This window comes from Rousettus aegyptiacus, unplaced genomic scaffold, assembly GCF_014176215.1.
Source record: "Rousettus aegyptiacus isolate mRouAeg1 unplaced genomic scaffold, mRouAeg1.p scaffold_m13_p_17, whole genome shotgun sequence".
Taxonomy (NCBI): domain Eukaryota; kingdom Metazoa; phylum Chordata; class Mammalia; order Chiroptera; family Pteropodidae; genus Rousettus; species Rousettus aegyptiacus.
In genome coordinates, this window is record NW_023416292.1 from 9460252 (window position 1) to 9477530 (window position 17279).

The 17279-nt window shown below is 43.9% G+C and overlaps 1 pseudogene; it reads right to left on the reverse strand.

The window, feature by feature from the left end:
- Positions 1 to 15646: 15646 nt before the first annotated feature.
- On the reverse strand, positions 15647 to 15920 carry LOC118612972 (annotated as a pseudogene).
- Between the last annotated feature and the right edge of the window lie 1359 nt (positions 15921 to 17279).

A 17279-nucleotide genomic window follows, 5' to 3' on the forward strand; every position in this document is an offset into this window, starting at 1 on the left:
ACTTTGTTTCTGTTTCATTCATGTTTGTTGGCTTTGCCCCTTCAACTGCCACTCAGTAGTTTGGAGGTGATCTGTCTAAAACCTCTGGGTCGCCCGGGCGGCCTCTCACAGTGCGAAGTCCATAGCAGGTGCTCACTAAACCCTCAGCTGTTGATTAATTGAAGAATTAGTATCTTCTTTGAAAGAACTGATTGGGAGTTAGCCTGCTGTGATGAATTGCAAATAATGGCACAAACTTTTCCCATTAGAATATGTGTCTGTTTTCCCAGCCCTTGAATCTGGGCTGGACTTGTGAGGTGTTTTTGACCAGTAGAATGTGGCGGAAGACACACTCTGCAAGTTCCAGGTCTAGAAGCCTTGCAGATTTTGATCTTGGGCTGGAAATATTTTTGACGTCGAAGATGGCAAGGCTAGCCTGGTAGGGGATAAGAGGCCACATGGAGAGGGGTCTTGGCTATCCCAGTTGTGGCTCCAGACATGAGAGTGAGCCTAACCAGAAGAACCGAGTATGGTTCAGACCAGAGAGGTCACTCAGCTGAGCCTGGCTCGAGTTGTCCACCCACACAATTATGAACTAAAGAACATGGTCGTTGTTTTAAGCCACTGGTTTGGGGTGGTTTGCTCTGTAGCACTGAGTAACCAACTCTGTGAGCCCACTAGGGTAGCAAAGCGACGTGGTTCTAGAAATAATCCCTTGCACTCATATAATGAATTCATTATATACTTCAGATCGCTTTCATGTCTATCATCTCATTTAATTCTTATAGGAAAGTTTTGAGGAGATAGGCAGTCGTCACTGTACATATTTTGCAGATTAAGAAATCAAGACTTAGAGAGGTTGCCTCAGACATTTCTAGCTGGAAGAGGATGTAGGACTTGGCCCGCGGTCTGGCAGAAGTCCTGGGACACGTGGTGGCCTTCCTTGTGGAGGGCAGGTTAACCCTGAGGGCAGTAGTCTGAGTTAGACAAGGAAAGTCGAGACCCGGGGGCCCCACTCTGAGGCTGCCTGTTCTAATGAGCCCTGCTACTCCGATTCCTCTCACCTGCAAGTAGGAAGGTCGTATAATGAGAAACTCATAATGAGGCTTAGCAAGTCCTTGTTTTTTCCAGAGTGGCTCTGAGCCTTTGCTTTGCTGCTAGATTCTGCTTGTGAAGGTTTCTAATTCGGGGTCTTAATTTTTGTAAAGCGTGAATTACAAGAAGTCAGAAGAATGATGCAAAGAGCATTTAATAATGCACATTCACAAAAGAAGTGGTGTAACTACATTAATTAGGCAAGTCTTGCGTAAAGATGCAATGTAATTATATATTTGAGACAGTTAATTAGGGAGCTACTTGGAAATTTCAGTGAATATTAAGGTAATTATACATAAATACTATAACCATTAAGACTGCACCCATAATGAAAGCAATAACTAATTACATAAATAACAGCATACTTATGTTTTTACATTACCAACACCTAACAATGCTTCCTCTCCCCCGCCTCCCTTCACCATGCAAATGACAAATCTTCCATTTTTAACTCAGATATTCTTGCAAATGGTTGGGAACAATGACCTTTCCTCTTCTTTCCTCTATTTTGACAAATCTGGGCCCACAGCAGGAGCTTCCAGTGAATGGACAGAAAGGTGGGAAGTGAGGGCCGTTTGGCCCTGCCTGATTCCATCTGAGCAGTTCTGGGCAGCAGCAAACCAGGGGAACCCGGGCGGTGGCTGGAGAGGGGCAAGGCAGTGCAAGTCGTGGGCTTGGGAGACCTGGACTGCAGGCCCGTCCTGCCGTTCATCAGTTGAACCACTTCAGAAAAGTCACTTAGCATCTCTGGGCCTCTTTATATCAATAGGATGATAGTAATCCCTGCGTCCCAGGGCTGTGATGGAGAGCAAATATAAAATTGTGAGGTACCATCCGGATCATTTGAAGCTCCTGGTCATTGACCAATGTGTCTTTTGCTCCTTTCAGCATGTCCCTTTTATCTTCAGAGACCTTAGGTACTCATCAAGCTGCCTACACCACGCTCCCTGTGAAAGAACCTGGAGCTCATTCACACTTCAGTGTGACTGACTGATGACTTAAAGCATTGAGAGGGCCTGCAGACCGATGGAGTGTGGTTATATTTTAACAGAAAGCAAAGCCTTCAGCTACTGCCCTGTGGAAGTCCAGTCTCCAGGTATTGGGGCAGGAGCACTTCTGGGCACTCCAGCATCTCACAATGTGGGCATTTGCCATTCTCTTTGAGAGCGGCCGCATGGACCAGTGGCTAAGAATGGACTGAGGAGTTCGAGCTCTCTGGGGTTTATGTATTGGTTCTACCACACTAACTACTTAGCCTCTCTAATAATAATAAAAATTAAAAATCTGTGTAGAGGTGGACCTGCACAGATCAAACCTGTGATTTTCAAGGGTCAACTGAATTTTCGAGCTGTCTTTTGGAATCCGAGTATGCAGAGGGCCCAACTGGTAGTTATTCGGGGATTTTTGACTGCAGGGGGGTTGGCGCCCTTTACTCCTGTACTGTTCAAAGGTCAACTGTTCTGTTTATTTTTTCAAGAATAAATTATTTTGTTAAAATATAGTGTATATTCAGAAATCGAAGGGTATAGCTTAATGAATATTATTACCTAGATTATGAAACAAAACACAACTAGCGTCCTAAAAATGTTCCAATTACTCCCTCAAAATTGTCAATCTTTTCTTCTACTTTCTTAAACATAATAAAAAAATTTCAGAGTTCTTATCTGAAACTCCAATATTTGGATTTCCTATGGGTCTGTTTTGCTTGTTTCTTTTTTGATAGACTATTTTTTAGAGCAGTTTGAAGTTCACAGCAAAATTGAGTGGAAAATACAGAGAGTTCCCATATACCTGTGTTCTCCCCACCACCCACAGACTCTTCAGCTATCAACATCTGGCACCAGAGTGGTACATTTATTACATTAGACAAACCAACACTGACATGCTACTATCACCCGAAGTCCATAGTTACATGAGGGTTCATTCTTGGTGGTGTTCTTCTATGGGTTTTGACAGATGTGTAATGACATGTACTCACTATAACAGTATCCTACAGAAGGGTTTCACTGCCTCCCTTCCCGCAAGCCCCTGGCAAACACTGATCTTTTTATTGTCGCCACAGTTTTGCTTTTTACAGAATATCATATAGTTGGAAGTATACATTATGTAGCCTTTTCAGGTTAGCTTATTTCACTTAGTGATATTCATTTGAGTTTCTTCCATGTCTTGATAGCTCATTTCGTTTTAGCACTGAATAATATTCCATTGTGTGGATATACCATCGTTTATTTATCCAGTCACCTATCGAAAGACATCTTGGTTGCTTCCAAGTTTTGGCAACTATGAATAAAACTGTTATAAACATCCATGTGCAGGTTTTTGTATGGACATAAGTCTTCAGCTCCTTTGGGTAAATACCAAAGAGTCTGATTGCTGGAGCATATGGTAAGAATATGTTTAGTTGTGCGAGAAACTGGCATACCGTCTTTCAAAGCGGCTGTACTGTTTTGCCTCCCTACCAGCAATGAATGAATTCCTGTTGCTCCACATGCTTGCTAGCATTTGGTGTTGGTGTTTTGGATTTTAGCCATTCTAATAGGTATGTGTCCTGCATCTCACTGATGACACATGATGTAGAACCTTTTTTCTTATGCTTATTTGCCATCTGTACATCATCTTTGGTGAGGTGTCTAGTAAGATCTTTGGCACGTTTTTAAATTAGATTGTTAGTTTTCTTATTGTTGAGTTTTAAGAGTTCTTTATTTTGAATAGCGATCCTTTCATAGATATATCTTTTGCAAATATTTTCTTTCAGTCTGTGGCTTGTCTTCTCACTGCCTTGATGGATCTGCTTTTATGGATTTGTTATTTCCTCTTCTGTTCATTTGCTCTTTCCCATTATTATACCAAGTAGTTTCTGATTGAATTATGAATGCTGTGAAATAGAAGTTGTACAGGCAATCTGAGGCTCCGGATGATGTTTTCTTCCAGAGATGGCAGGTGGTAACCTGGATCCAGACTAGGATTAAGTTTATTTGAAGCTGGGCTTCAGTCTTGGTAAAGACTGGTCTGATTTGGTTTGCCTTCCAGAGATTATCCTTCTGGGGAACACTGCGATGTTTTACAGGACTGCTCTATCTTGATGGGCCCTAACCTCCAATTTTCATTCTTCTAGGCATGTGAGGTTTCCTGGAATGCTGCTTAGTCTGTCAGCCTTGGGGCTGTTGCTTTCTGTCCTGCCTCTCTGACCCTCTGCTTCTTGGCCTCTTATCTATCTTTAAGAACTGGCAAATACTTGACGCTAAAAACTGCAGGGAGAGCTGACTTTCTTAGTACTTACTTCTTTTTGGTATGTTGGCCCCAGAAATCTTATTGTCTTGGCAGCTTTCCGGAGCCTGTACATTTTTTAAATAAATGTTTTATTATGGAATAACTTTGGATTTACAGTAAAGTTGCAAAAATAATATAGAGACTTTCCATATATCTCTCACCCAGCTTCCCCTAATGTAACATCTTACATTACCATGGTGTGCTTGTCTAAACTGAGAAACTCACATTGGTATATTACTATTAACAACATTTCAGACAATTTTTCTACTCATGTCCTTTTAAAAAATTACCGGATCCAATTTAGGATATCACATTGCATTTAGCAAATTTCTTTTTTTAGATCCAACTCTTTAGTTATTCTTAGCATGAATGCTGATCTGTTACAAGCTAATATGCCATAGCTGGAAGCAGAAGTCCTATTTACTGGTTTTAATTTTTTCATAATTAATCCGTAGATAAGATACAGAAGACACTATCGGATATCCATTACTTTAAAGGTAACCAATACAACGATGAAAAAATATAACCAGTAAAAATCTGGGAATAGATGTGAGGTAGGAGGTAGTATAAGGGGATTAAATTTTCTCATTTTTAATAAAAGAGAGTCAATTGATACCATCAAATTTACGTCATAACACAGAATTATGAGAATTATGATGAAAATGATTAGAAAACAGAAAATAGAAAGAATCGATTATCTCTGAGTAATGAGACAGCAAGTTGTGAAGGCATGAAAATTTTGCTTTTCTTTAATTGAAGCTGATTTGCTTAAAAGTTTTCTTTTTTTCAAAAAAAAATGAAGTAAATTCTCTGTGTACTGACATAATGTGATGCCTATTACTAAGTTTAAGTGGAAAAGACAATGGGCAATAGAGAACGTACAGTGTGATACTCGTTACATAAAAACTGCGTGCATGCATGTGTATGTAGTATGACTTTACTAACATACGTGTGCTCTTGAGCCTCTTTTATCCTCCTGAAAAGACACGTGCAGTTTCGCAAGACACACGGAGCAGAGCCAGTCTGCAAACTTCTTGCAGGAGTCTGGTCTGAATCTGAACTGCTCAGTCCTTCATTAAGCATGACAAATACAGTCATTACAAACTTTCCTAACTAACAATAAATATAAGCAGAGATAATATTTTTAAGTGCTGAGTGACTATAGCTATTAACCCAGATTCCATAGCCAAAAAAACTCCCTCTAATACTCAAGATTTAAGATGATACATATACCTTTTCACACATACAGGAGCATTAACCATCCAAGACCTCTCCAGAATATATTTAAAAAGGATTTACTTCAAAAGAAGAAAAAGGATCCCAGAGGGAAGGACTTGAATGCAATAAAAGTGGAATAAATGAAAAGAAAATCTGTTGGTAATAAGATTAATTATTGTAAAAACTTTAAAAAAAAAACATTTAACAAAAGGGCCAACGAGAAAAATTAAGGTTATTGATTCTCAGGAGATAGTTAAATCGTTTTTGCTTTTTATCTTGGAGGAAATTAGAGACATTGAACAACTTTAGAACTGGGAAAATATATAGTTTTTTATATATATACTAAAATATGTGGGCAACTAGGATAATAGAAATAAAAGTCTCGCTTTCAAAAATCGGAGGAAAAATAAAAGAGTAAAGACAGCTCTGTCAGTCCTGGATTGGGTAGGGAATGGGAACAAAATGTGACTCAATCACAGCCGCCAAGTCCCTGGATGTAGCCATAGGTTATGGGGATAGAATATACAACCCTCCGGGGAACTGTTATTCGACCTTCCCAGGAACATGAATGCAAAGACCTGAGGTGAGAAGCGATTGGCATATTCTAGAAGGACAGTCAGAGTAGCTGGAGTGAGCAGGAGTGAGGAGGGCAGGTGGGAGCCACTCATGTGGGCCCAGGAGGCTGCGCTAAGGACCCGAGTCGTCTCTCTATAGGGTCTGAGGGAAACTGGACTTTCAGTGCTGAGTGCGCTATAGCATGTATTGATATTGAAAGAGAATGTTTTACACCTGAAACTTATTTAATGTTATTAACCAATGTTAACCTCGATAAACAAAAAAGACCAAAAATAAAAAATAAATAAAAATAAAACTCGAAAAAGTGAATATACATTTCTGCACCCAAAAGATTCTGATTCAATAGTTCTGAGGAAAAGCCCTAGAGACTCAAACTTTCTAAGGCATCCCAAATGATTTTGGCGGATGGTTCCAGGGATCAAACCTATGCTCTACAAATGAAAACAGCACAGAGGGTTGTGATGATAAACACCGTCCGTCTAACTCTTGTTCTCCTTCGTCTTCACGGTTGCTTTTGTTCCCACTGCCAGTGATGGGTTTTGGAAAGCACATGTGACCTAATTCTGGCTTAGGAGACACAGGGAGAAGTCTTCCAAAGATGCTTCTACAGAAGTTGTTCTTGCTGTTAGAAGAAAAACTATCTGGCTATGGCAGCCATCGTTCTGTCATCTCGAGGATGAGGCCAACACCCAAGGGTGGCAGAAAAGAGACATGAAGATGAGACTTGGCATTATTAAGCTGCCGATTCTACCCATCCTGAGCTCACCCCATCTCTGGGTGTTCTGCTGTGAAAAATAATGCATCCCATATTGTCTAAGGCGATTGGAGTTGGCATTTCCATCACTTGCAGCTGAAGTATTCCCCGCAGATGCAGCAGGAATGGCTCTAGCTTTTCTCAGCTGCTCCATAGCAATTCTTTTGGGGAGAATGGAAAAGCTATAGCTCTTTGCTTCTCTCCCTCCTTTATATATCGATAAATCCTATCAGGCAGGCTTGTGAAAGGATGAAATGAGATAACACCTTTAAAGCACTTAGCACAGTGTCTGGCAAAAAAGTGCGTAATAAATGCTCCTTGAATGGAATGAAGGAGCGAATAGGCGCGTGAATTTGTTGGAAGGTTGTAAGAAAACATAGGTGTTGACACCACCACATACCCATCGTCATTCCTAGATTCTTCTCACATCAGGATGGAGGATTGCTTTGGCTTTCTTTGGCAACTATCCTCACGTGCTCATGGATACAACACATTTTCTATTCGCTTAGAAAAGATTTAACCAGAGGCAGGTCTCGTGGGTGTGTTTTTCCCCTGACCCTCTGCCCACGTCCTGTGCCATTTGTCACCACCTCGGCTGACCTGTAGGAGGGTAACGCATTACCACTGGGATGATCCGGGCTGGCAAAGGGAGGTACGATGGGTTTAAGCTGTATGATGCTTGGGAGCATTATCAAGATGCTTATGTGACAAACTTGTTTTCCCCGCCCCAGGTTTCTCCAAGTTTCTGGACACTTTGCCGGCTTACAATAGTTGCAGCAGGCAGACTCAGGCTGATAGCAAATGCTAAGGCTCATCAGACCCTTCGAAGGAGCACAGATTGGCCACCAGGTCCTAAAGACAGAAAGGGGATCTCCTAGGTAATTCGCAGTCTTTTTCTGTGTGACCCTAAAGTTGTAAACCTGAAAACCTTAGCAAACGCAAAAACACAGACCACATGGGAACCAAAATGGTACTGTATTTAAGTATTTAAAAATAAATTGGAAAACAGGCCTCTTGTCCTTTGTAATAAAGTTGCTTAGAGTTAGCTGTCCCACTGGACCTGGCAGTGATGAACGAACTTGTCCCGGCTATGAGCATGTGATAAAACATGGTAATATTAACAGTTCTGTCCCCAGAGACAGAGAATCTCATCATGGGAAAGATAAACATTTATGTTGATTATTAGACTGTTTTCATATTGAAGGTTATGACTCTATACCCCGCCCTCACTCAAATCCTCTAGGTAAGGATTCCTGGCTGACCTCTGGGTGGGCCGACTACTCTATGTCCCCAGAGATTTGGGATCTGGGTAACTGGGGAGGTGTGGATCTAGGCCCACCCATAGAAAGCGATGAGATAGTGTGTTACTTCATTCTGCCTGGCTGAAACCTTGATCCTGAAATCTGTTCCCTTGCCCTAAGCTTGTGGATGGCATTATGACTCGAAGTTCTTCTCCTCGGTGCTCTGCTTCTTTCTCCTTCTTCCTCTTTCTTCCTGCTCCCTCCCCTTTCCCTTTTTCTCTCTTTCCGTGATTAAAGTTTTACATCTCTAGGATCACATGTGGATGGAAAGTAAATCAGAGATCAGTTTTGTAGCTTTGCAATCAGAATTGACTGTTATTTCTTTTTTATGATATGCATGTACAGCTACCTGGTACTGTAATATTTTGATCTGGTGCAAATAGAGCATTCTTTTTTTATCAGCAATAGAGTATGTAAGGGTCCTGGTAAATAGATGGACACTTCTAGGGCAGATGTGGCTGAATGTGTGTGTGTGTGTGTGTGTGTGTGTGTGTGTGTGTGTGTGAGAGAGAGAGGGAGAGAGAGAGAGAGAGAGGGAGAGAGAGAGAGAGAGAGAGAGAGAGAGAGAGAGGGGGAAGGAGCTGCCTCTGAGAGTTAGAAATCAGATTTCCCAAAAGTGGACACCTGGGAAATCCTGTGCCATATTGGCTATTGCTTCTTAAGAATGACATAATGGAGCTGGAGAAGATCCAGGAAAGGACAGCTGAATTAATTAAAGAGTTGGAATGGTTTTTAAAAACACTTTTATTTTCAGATTATAAAAATAATATGTATTCATTATAGGAAATTTGGAAAAATATTCAAGGCAAAAAGAAATTAGATTATATATTATTCTACCACCCAGAGGGAACAGGATTTAACATTTTCTTGTATTTCATTTCTGTCCTTTATGTATACAAAATACGTATAGCAAAATTGGTATTTATCTACCCATTTATATACATTTGCATCCTATTTGGTATGTTTCTTTGTCATTAAATATTTTTTGAAACATTTTCATGACTGTACAATACAGCAATTTATGGGTCTACAAAATCGTATTTGACTACTCATATTATTTAGATTTAGTTTATTTAAGATTATATGTAATAAATTAATTACATATTTATTTTTACAACGGAGTGGTTTCTACTCAGTCCTTCAAGGGAATTTCTGATTATGTCCATAGATCAATTCTTAGAAGTAGAATTATGAGGGCCAAAAGTTTTCGGCATTTTTAAGGTTCTTGCCAGATTGTAGTACAGACATATGAAACGAATTTAGAAGTTGAGGACTTGACAGCAGGAAAAATTAAATGCCAAATGGAGACACGAATGCAGTCTATAAAAGCACAGAGGGTTTCCATTGGTCAAGTAGAGATTTGCTAACCAAATCCTGAAATATTGCTAACAGGCAGCGATTTTGAGAATTCAGCAAGGGTAACTTTGGAGCCAATGCAACAAAGGTATGATTTGCTCGGCGGAAGGGGCATCTGTGTAATTCTTTGTCTTGAAAAGTAGTAACTGGCTAAAAAATACAGCAGACTCCGTGAGAGTTTAGATGACGGTTATGGAGACGGAAGGGTGTTTCGGTGGGGATGTCGTTCTGAGGCAGTGTCGTCCGGCGCCTGGAATTGAATGGCACAGTGGCTATAAATGTGCGTTTTGACAGTGTGGTTTGGTGCTGAGTGAAGGGACCGTGAGATCTCTGTAGCCTTGATATGGGGAAACTGTCAGAGGGCTCTTCTAAACTTCCCGAAATGGCTTCTAGAGCCCTGAGGGTGCAGGCAGGAGCTAGGATCGGGTTTTGGCAAACACTCTGTTCTTCGATGGTGGAGACGGCATTGCTTTTGTGAGTCTTAGCTCTGAAGATGTGATTCAAATATCTACCCTATCTTCTTAGGGAGAAGTGATCATCGAAATACAGATACTGGCATGCTAAGCATTGCGTTTATTAATACCAAATGCTATCCCAGGCTGGGGCCAGAGGTAGGACACTTTAGGTCTTGTTTTTTATTATCTGTTTTTTTTTTTTTTTATGTGAGGAGATTGGTGGTTTTTTTCTTATGGTTCAGGAGGCAGAGATTTGGCACGGCTCAGTATGTAAGGGCAGAGATTTCTGAGAGCCAGCCTGCCTGGGTCCATTCCTGGCTCTGCCGCCTGTTAACCGTGTAACCCCGGACAAGTCAACCATCTTCCGGCTCAGTTTCCCTATCCGTGAACTAGTTTTTAAATAGTACTCATCTCATAAGATTTTTATGAAAATTAAATGAGATAATGTGAATAAAGTATTTAGAATAGTACCTACACACAGCAAATACTCAATACAGGTCAGCCCTTGATATGTGCGGGACAGTGGGCCAGGAGCGGGGGATGGAGCTGCAGCAGACGATGCCCCTGAATTCTTAGAGCTTGCCGTCCCCGTGGAGAAGCGAGCCCGCTGGCAAGTAATCTGCAGTAAGAGTGATGCACAGAATAAAAATGGGGCAAGGTGTGCTGGGGGTTTTTATAGGCCTCCAATCGATACTCGGTTTCTGTTTTCCTATTTTATTAACATAGACCGATGCGTTTAGCATCATAGATTCTCGTGGTTGAAAAGCGCTTTCAAAGGTCGCTCTTGCGTTTTGTGACCCATGGAAAAACTTCCTTTAGGTGACACTGTGATCACATGTGCTTCCTTCTCCTGCTCCATTACTGTCATAGAAGCTGCCGTTCCCAGAAACTGTCGACCCAGCTTGGGGCGGCCTGCTTTCAGCCACCCCCTGTCTGAGGACCCAGGGCCTGTCTGGGGCAGATGTCCTCTGCACTCATCTTTGGAAACAGCGCTGCTCCCTGTGTCCATCTGCGACCCGTGACATCCTGGTTCTCAGACCCGGGCATGATGCTTTGACCGTTTTCTAGGCCTGTGGCTTTTGGTTACCCAGACTGTTGTGAGCAACAGGACAAGGATGGGCAGGAAGCAGGGGCCAGGACCAAGGGCTAGGAGGGTCATGATCACCTCCCACAGGGTGCTCAGCCTACCGCCCACAGACCACCTGCATCAGGATGGCCTGCAGTTACTGTTTAAAATGAAGATTCCTCATTCTCAGACCCTGTGGGATCCAGGAATACACATATTTAAATAAGCTTCCCGGGTGATTCTTAGGAGACCACCGCCCAAAAGCTGAGCCTCTGTGCCTGCTTGGAGCCGTGGCTGGCGACAAATGCCTTTCCTTGCTGGTTCCCAAGTGTTGCACGCCTACCCCATCTCCTTCCTGCTGGGTTCTTCAGAGCCCTAAGCCCGGCGCATAGTCCCACGGTCTTCTGGGCCTCCCTAGATGCCCTTGGGAGGGGAGAAAGGGGAAAGGAGGAAAGGAGGGTAGAATGACTGGCAAATTGGGGGTGGTTCTATGGATCCTAGAATCACACAACGCTGGAAGTGGAAGGCTTGGAGATGCACTCGTCCAAACTGTTCATTTTCTGGTGCAACATCACTCCTGGGGCAGTCAGGGGGTGCACCCGAGGTCTGATGGCCTGTAGGGGGCTGGGCCAGGGCCAGCAGGCAGGCCTCTGGCTCCTTGTCAACCACAATGGTGATCCCTCCGGGGCCGCTCCTGGTCTGGCCCATGCGAAGCACAGACATCAAAGAAAGTGCCGTTTTGTTACATCTGTCGGGCTTGCACTTTGAATTATTTTGCCAACATTCGACTGGGCCACACCAAAGTCGGCTCCATTTGTGGGTAGGAGCAAGTTCAGGAGACAGGGGAGCCAAGCCAGGATTCAGGCCGGGGTCCAGACGCCACCGGGCTGGCTCTGCTGTGCCGGCGTCCTCCTCCGGGGTTTCCAGGGCTGGTGGTGAGGGGCGTAGCACTGCACTGGACGGACTGGCGAGCTACTCTGGTCGTGATGAGTATTTGTGGTCATTCTTAATTCTCATTCGGCCGTGCATGTGAAGACACCCCCACACAGTTCCAGGAATGAGAAGGCCTCTGGGGACAGTGTTTTCTTCTCTGGCCTCTGATGATTACTGGGGGGGGGGGTGAGGAGGGGGGCTTTCATGGGCGTGTCTATTGCAGGCCAGACTTTGGCTGTGAGTGGCAGTGGATTGCCCTCTGCAGTGTGTCCCATGCAAGAGTGTGTCTCTGTGTGTGTGTGTGTGTGTGTGTGTGTGTGTGTGTACTCTGGGCTGTGTGTGTGTGTGTGTGTTTGAGACTTGCACCCAAACGACTGACAGATGGTAAATTATTTTAAAAGCTTCCCTCCCCCGCTTTTGTGAATAAGCTTCACCTCCGGCTTGTTGTATGCCAAGGTACCAGCCCTGGACCACGGAGATATCAAGTTTGAGAACTGGAATCTGTTCGAGGAGAGCCATTTGTGCAGAGCGGGTGGGTGCAGCAAAGGGGTGGGGGCTGAGGGGGAAGACACGGGCGTCCAGATGTTTGCCGAAGGTTTCCAGCACTCCCTGGAATATAGTGCTGCGGGGGTTTACGCTGCACGTGGAAGAACATCACAGGTGAAAAGAAATTTCGCACTTTCTTTCTTCACTGCATTACTCTAGGGCTTCCTGTCTTCACAGCTCCAGCTGTAAATTGGGCCCAGGCACACTGAGTCACGTGGCGGCTTTAAAATCCTTTCCCTGTATCACATTTCTCAGGGTGAGAAAGACTCGAAGATGTCAGTTGGTTCAGTACTCGGCCTTCAAGCAAAGAAGACCCAGAAAACCAGGATAAGAAGGCTCAACCCTATTTTTAGACTTCCAGGAGTGATGAAATCAGCAATTTAGTTTTGATTAGTCAGAGCTTTATCACTTGCGGGTGACAGAAACCCAACTCAAACCAGCTTAACTGTAAAAGAGAAGGCGGCGTGTCTCCCGTGTACAGGGAGCAGCCTGGGGAGTGACAGGCAGAGCAGCAGCGGGGCCTGCCCTCAGGGGCCACAACGCAACGTTGCCCTCCCCTCTGGGGGCATCTGTGAAATCCACTTGCCTCACCTGCTCTCAGGTGTTGGCCTCTTTCCTCACTGCAGCCTGGCTTCCTCCATGCAGCTCAGAAGATGGTGGCCGACAATCCGGGTTCACACCCACGTAGCTCTCACTCCAAAGGAGAGAGAAGCCCTGACCTCCAGTTCAGAAACCTCTCGGAAGGATTCTGATGGGTCAGTAGCTGCAGAGAGATGAGATGCTCGGATTGGGCCAGCCGGGCCTGTGCACACGCTCCCCTACCTGCTGCCTTCCTCATGAGAGATGGAGAATAAGGTTAAAGGTCAGTGTTCACTGTGATTCACAGCTCCACCAGGCCATATAGGAGTGGGAAGAAGTCCCCCACCTTGCACAAAAAAAAAAGACATGGTAACTAAAAGAAGAAGGGTGAGAAGGAATGCTGATCAGTGAAAACTAAAAATTCTAAAGTATACTATAGATAGTTTTGCAGTTAGGAGATTAGTTTAAATGAATCTTCAAGTTCTCTTCCTTGGGGTGACTGAGATGATGTGTTATTATCTACACGTTTGGGACCTGAGGGGGACCAGATTATAACAATGGATACCATTAACAAGCAGAGTAATAGCTCTTTATAAGTTTACATCTAATAAAAGGATTATATTAATTTCATTTAAAAAACCATGTATTTCAAATTACAAGTGAGTATGCCATGACAATATCTCCCATCCCACATGGCCTTCTACTGTACAGTCTTGCCTCTCCTCCATCAGGAGGTGGGATCTGACTCCTCTCCCCTCAAATTGGTGGGCTCGTGATTGTGATTTTGTGGTTGTCCTGTGACTGTTAATTCTGGGTCCTAAGCGGCTATGCAGTCCACCTTGTTCATTGGCGTACTTGTGCTAGGAACCCTAAGCTGCCACATTGTCGGGAGCCATTTTGGAGCACTGAAGAAGTCAGGTAGCTGATAGCCATGGAGCAGCTGCTGAGACTGCTTAACAATGGTTCAAGGAAGCAAGATGTTAACTTAAACATTACTGACCCTGGTGGGGAGACTTGCATCATAAAGAAACCCTTTTAAGATAGTGGAATGTTTTACAGCCCAGAAAAGGATGTTCTACCTTGAGGGAAGGATGTATAGGAACTTATGTAAATGTCAGCATTCCTATGGTAATGTACTTTGTGCTTTGCCATTGTACTCTGTACCTTACTACTGTTTCCTGTGCTTTACTATATTGTACCCTGTGCTTTGCTATTGTATCCAGAAACTTATATAAAGGCTGTGCTAAATAAACTCGGGGCTGCAGCAGTGACTGTATGCCCTCCCGAAGCGCTTTCCTGTCTTCTTTTCTTCTTTTTTCTTAGGCTTCACCCCCCTCTTTCAGGTACTGATCGACTTTAGCCGGCTGGCTCCGGCACCACATAAGGGTCTGACTGCCCTGCAGCCACCAAGCTGTGAGGAAGGCGAGCCATGTGGAGAAGCTGCCTGTGGACGCTCCTGCCTGATCTTTGAGTCCTTCCAGCTCAGGTGCCAGACGTGTGAGTGGGTGAGTCTTCCAACCAGCCCAGCCTCCAGCTGTCTAGTTTCCCCCAGCCTTTGTGTTTTTCTAGATGAGGCCCCAGATATCATAGAGCAAAGACAAACCATCTCTCCTGTGCCTTGTCCAAATTCTTAACCCTCGAACACCATGGGTATAATGAGATGTTTGTTTCAAGACACTTAGTTTTAGGCATAGTTACATTGTAAGAGTGGAAAATTCGTTACTGCTTATGTTGTACGCACCATACGCGAGACACTGTTCTAAACGCTTTTAAGTCATTTACCCTTCACAGCAACTCAGGTATGTGGCTATGATTACCTCCCTTTTCAGATGAAGGAATTGAGGCACTGAGGAGTAATTTACCCAAAGTCACACAGTTAGATGTGATCGACCCTGGTCATTCTGGCCCCAGAGACTCTTTGTTTTCCTTCTGAGCTCAACTGCCATGCCATAGGTACACATGTGGTCAGCGTGCCAGGTAGGAGCTCACATACGTGTTTAAGTCCTGGTGGGTACACCTGGCTCCGTAACATCTTCAGAGCCGGGTCATCACAGCAGGGGCCACGTATTCCGGTGGCCCCACGTCTGGGACTGACAAATCATTCTTGACCTTGTAGTCTCCCCGAGGCACATACCGCTTCTTCAGTTGGTCAGTTAATCTCACTCTTACTCTTGCCCGGACTCGGCCTCTACGTCTTCACTCAACTTGTTAGACTCTGACACCATTTTATTTATTTTTTAATTTTTTAAACATTTTAACAGTATTTGGAAGTTCATTTTAAAAACGAAGTTAAGGACAACCTGAGAAAAAATTGCAAAGAATGCACTCATTAAATAAGTATGGTGATTAAATAAAAAATAAGGGAAATGTGTTTTTTTCTGTAACTCCAGTAATGAGTGGTCATCCTGAAAGTTGTCATATTTCCAAAATGGGAGAGGGGAAATCATGGCAATTAAAGCTGCCTCTCAATCGTGTAAATCTACAGTAGAAACCAAATCCTTCTGTTCTTCCCAATAAGTCAGTTTTGATCATTAAATGATGACTTTTTTTTTTAAAGATATGATGCTAGAAATTTAATGGGATTTGGTAGTCTTTCCTTTGCAAGCAGAGCACAACTGATCCAGGTAGGCATGAGTTGGCAAAGACCGGAGATCCACGTTCTGTTTTGACGATTTTTCTGAATTAATCTTCTCATTTTCCACTCTCCTCTCGACGTTATCTGTGAGGCCGTACTCAGAGTGCTGACTTTCTGCCACCTGCGTCTGCCCCTCCAGCATCTGATCTGACTCCATGGTGGACCTTGCAAGTCACAATCCTGAGCCTCCGGCTCCTGCGAGCCCTGCGCCATGCCACCGGCCCTGACAACACTTTCTTTCTGTCTCCTCGATTAGCTGGGATTCAGTTCAGCTGTGAGTATTTGAAAACTACTAGAATAGGTAAATGAGGAAGAGGTTAATTTTCATCACATAACAAGAAGTATGAAGGTACTTAGAACATAACCCAGTGCTGGCCACCTGCTCAAGGATGTTAACAAGGACCGTCTCCTCTGTCCACCAGCTCTGCCGTCATCAGGGATGACTCTGTCTTCATGGTTGCGAGACGGCTGCTGCGTCTCCGGCTGTTGCGTCTGTGTTCCCGGCAGAAGGCGCCCAGCAGAGAAGGGAGAAGTAAGGATCGCAAAGAGCAGAGTTCTTTTCCTTAGGCTTTTCTCTTTTTTGGAGAGGAAAGAAGGACTTTGGGGAAGAGAAAACCTCTCTAGAAACTCCTACCTGCATCTCGCTGGCCAGAACACTTTCACATGCTCCCCTCCCCCGCCCCCACACTCACACACAGCCATAGAAGAGGCTGAAGCTCAGTATTTTGCTTTCTGGCCTCTAAAGTAGAAGAAATCAAAGCATAGGTGGGGGCAGAAAATGGTGTTTTATGAAGGGGTCAGCAGACTTTTTCAGTAAAGGGTAAGAGAGTAAATATTTTAGGCTTTGTGGGCCATATGGTCTCTGCCTACTGTTGCAGCATAAAAGTAGCCATAGACGATACATAAATAGATGACCGTGGCTGTGTTTCAATAAAACTTTATTTAGTAAAACAGGCAGTGAGCTGGATTTGGCACATGAGCTATAGTTGCCAACACGGGTTTAGTGGTTTAATCTACAGCATCTGCCATTGGACCCAAACATTTCAGCCAAAATGTTATTCTCACAAATTGGGGTGTAGACATCCCTGAAAGATGCGAGTGGAGAATGGATCTCATAAGATGATCTGGTGATTCCAGGGTTGACTCAGAAGGCTGGTAGCGTACTGGAGTGGCCCGTCCCTTATGTATTACTCGCTGAGTGTCCCTCTCCAAATCACAGGACTGGTCAAAGGGATGGCCAGTCGGCACCCCAGGTGGGGAAGGAAGAATAGTAAATGCTGTAATTAAAACTCTGAGGTTTGAATGGGCACATCAGAGCCATCGAGCACCATAAATATCTGTTTCCTTATTCGTGAACCCTTTGGTATCCAGAGAATAAACTGACACCGGATGTTTGGGGTGGGGGTTAGAGAAAGCTCCTCTAATTTTCTCAGCCTCACAAAATTTCACATTTGTATCTGGCTCTACTTTTGCTAGAGTAGAACCAGCATCGAGACAGTATGTGTGATATAATCTC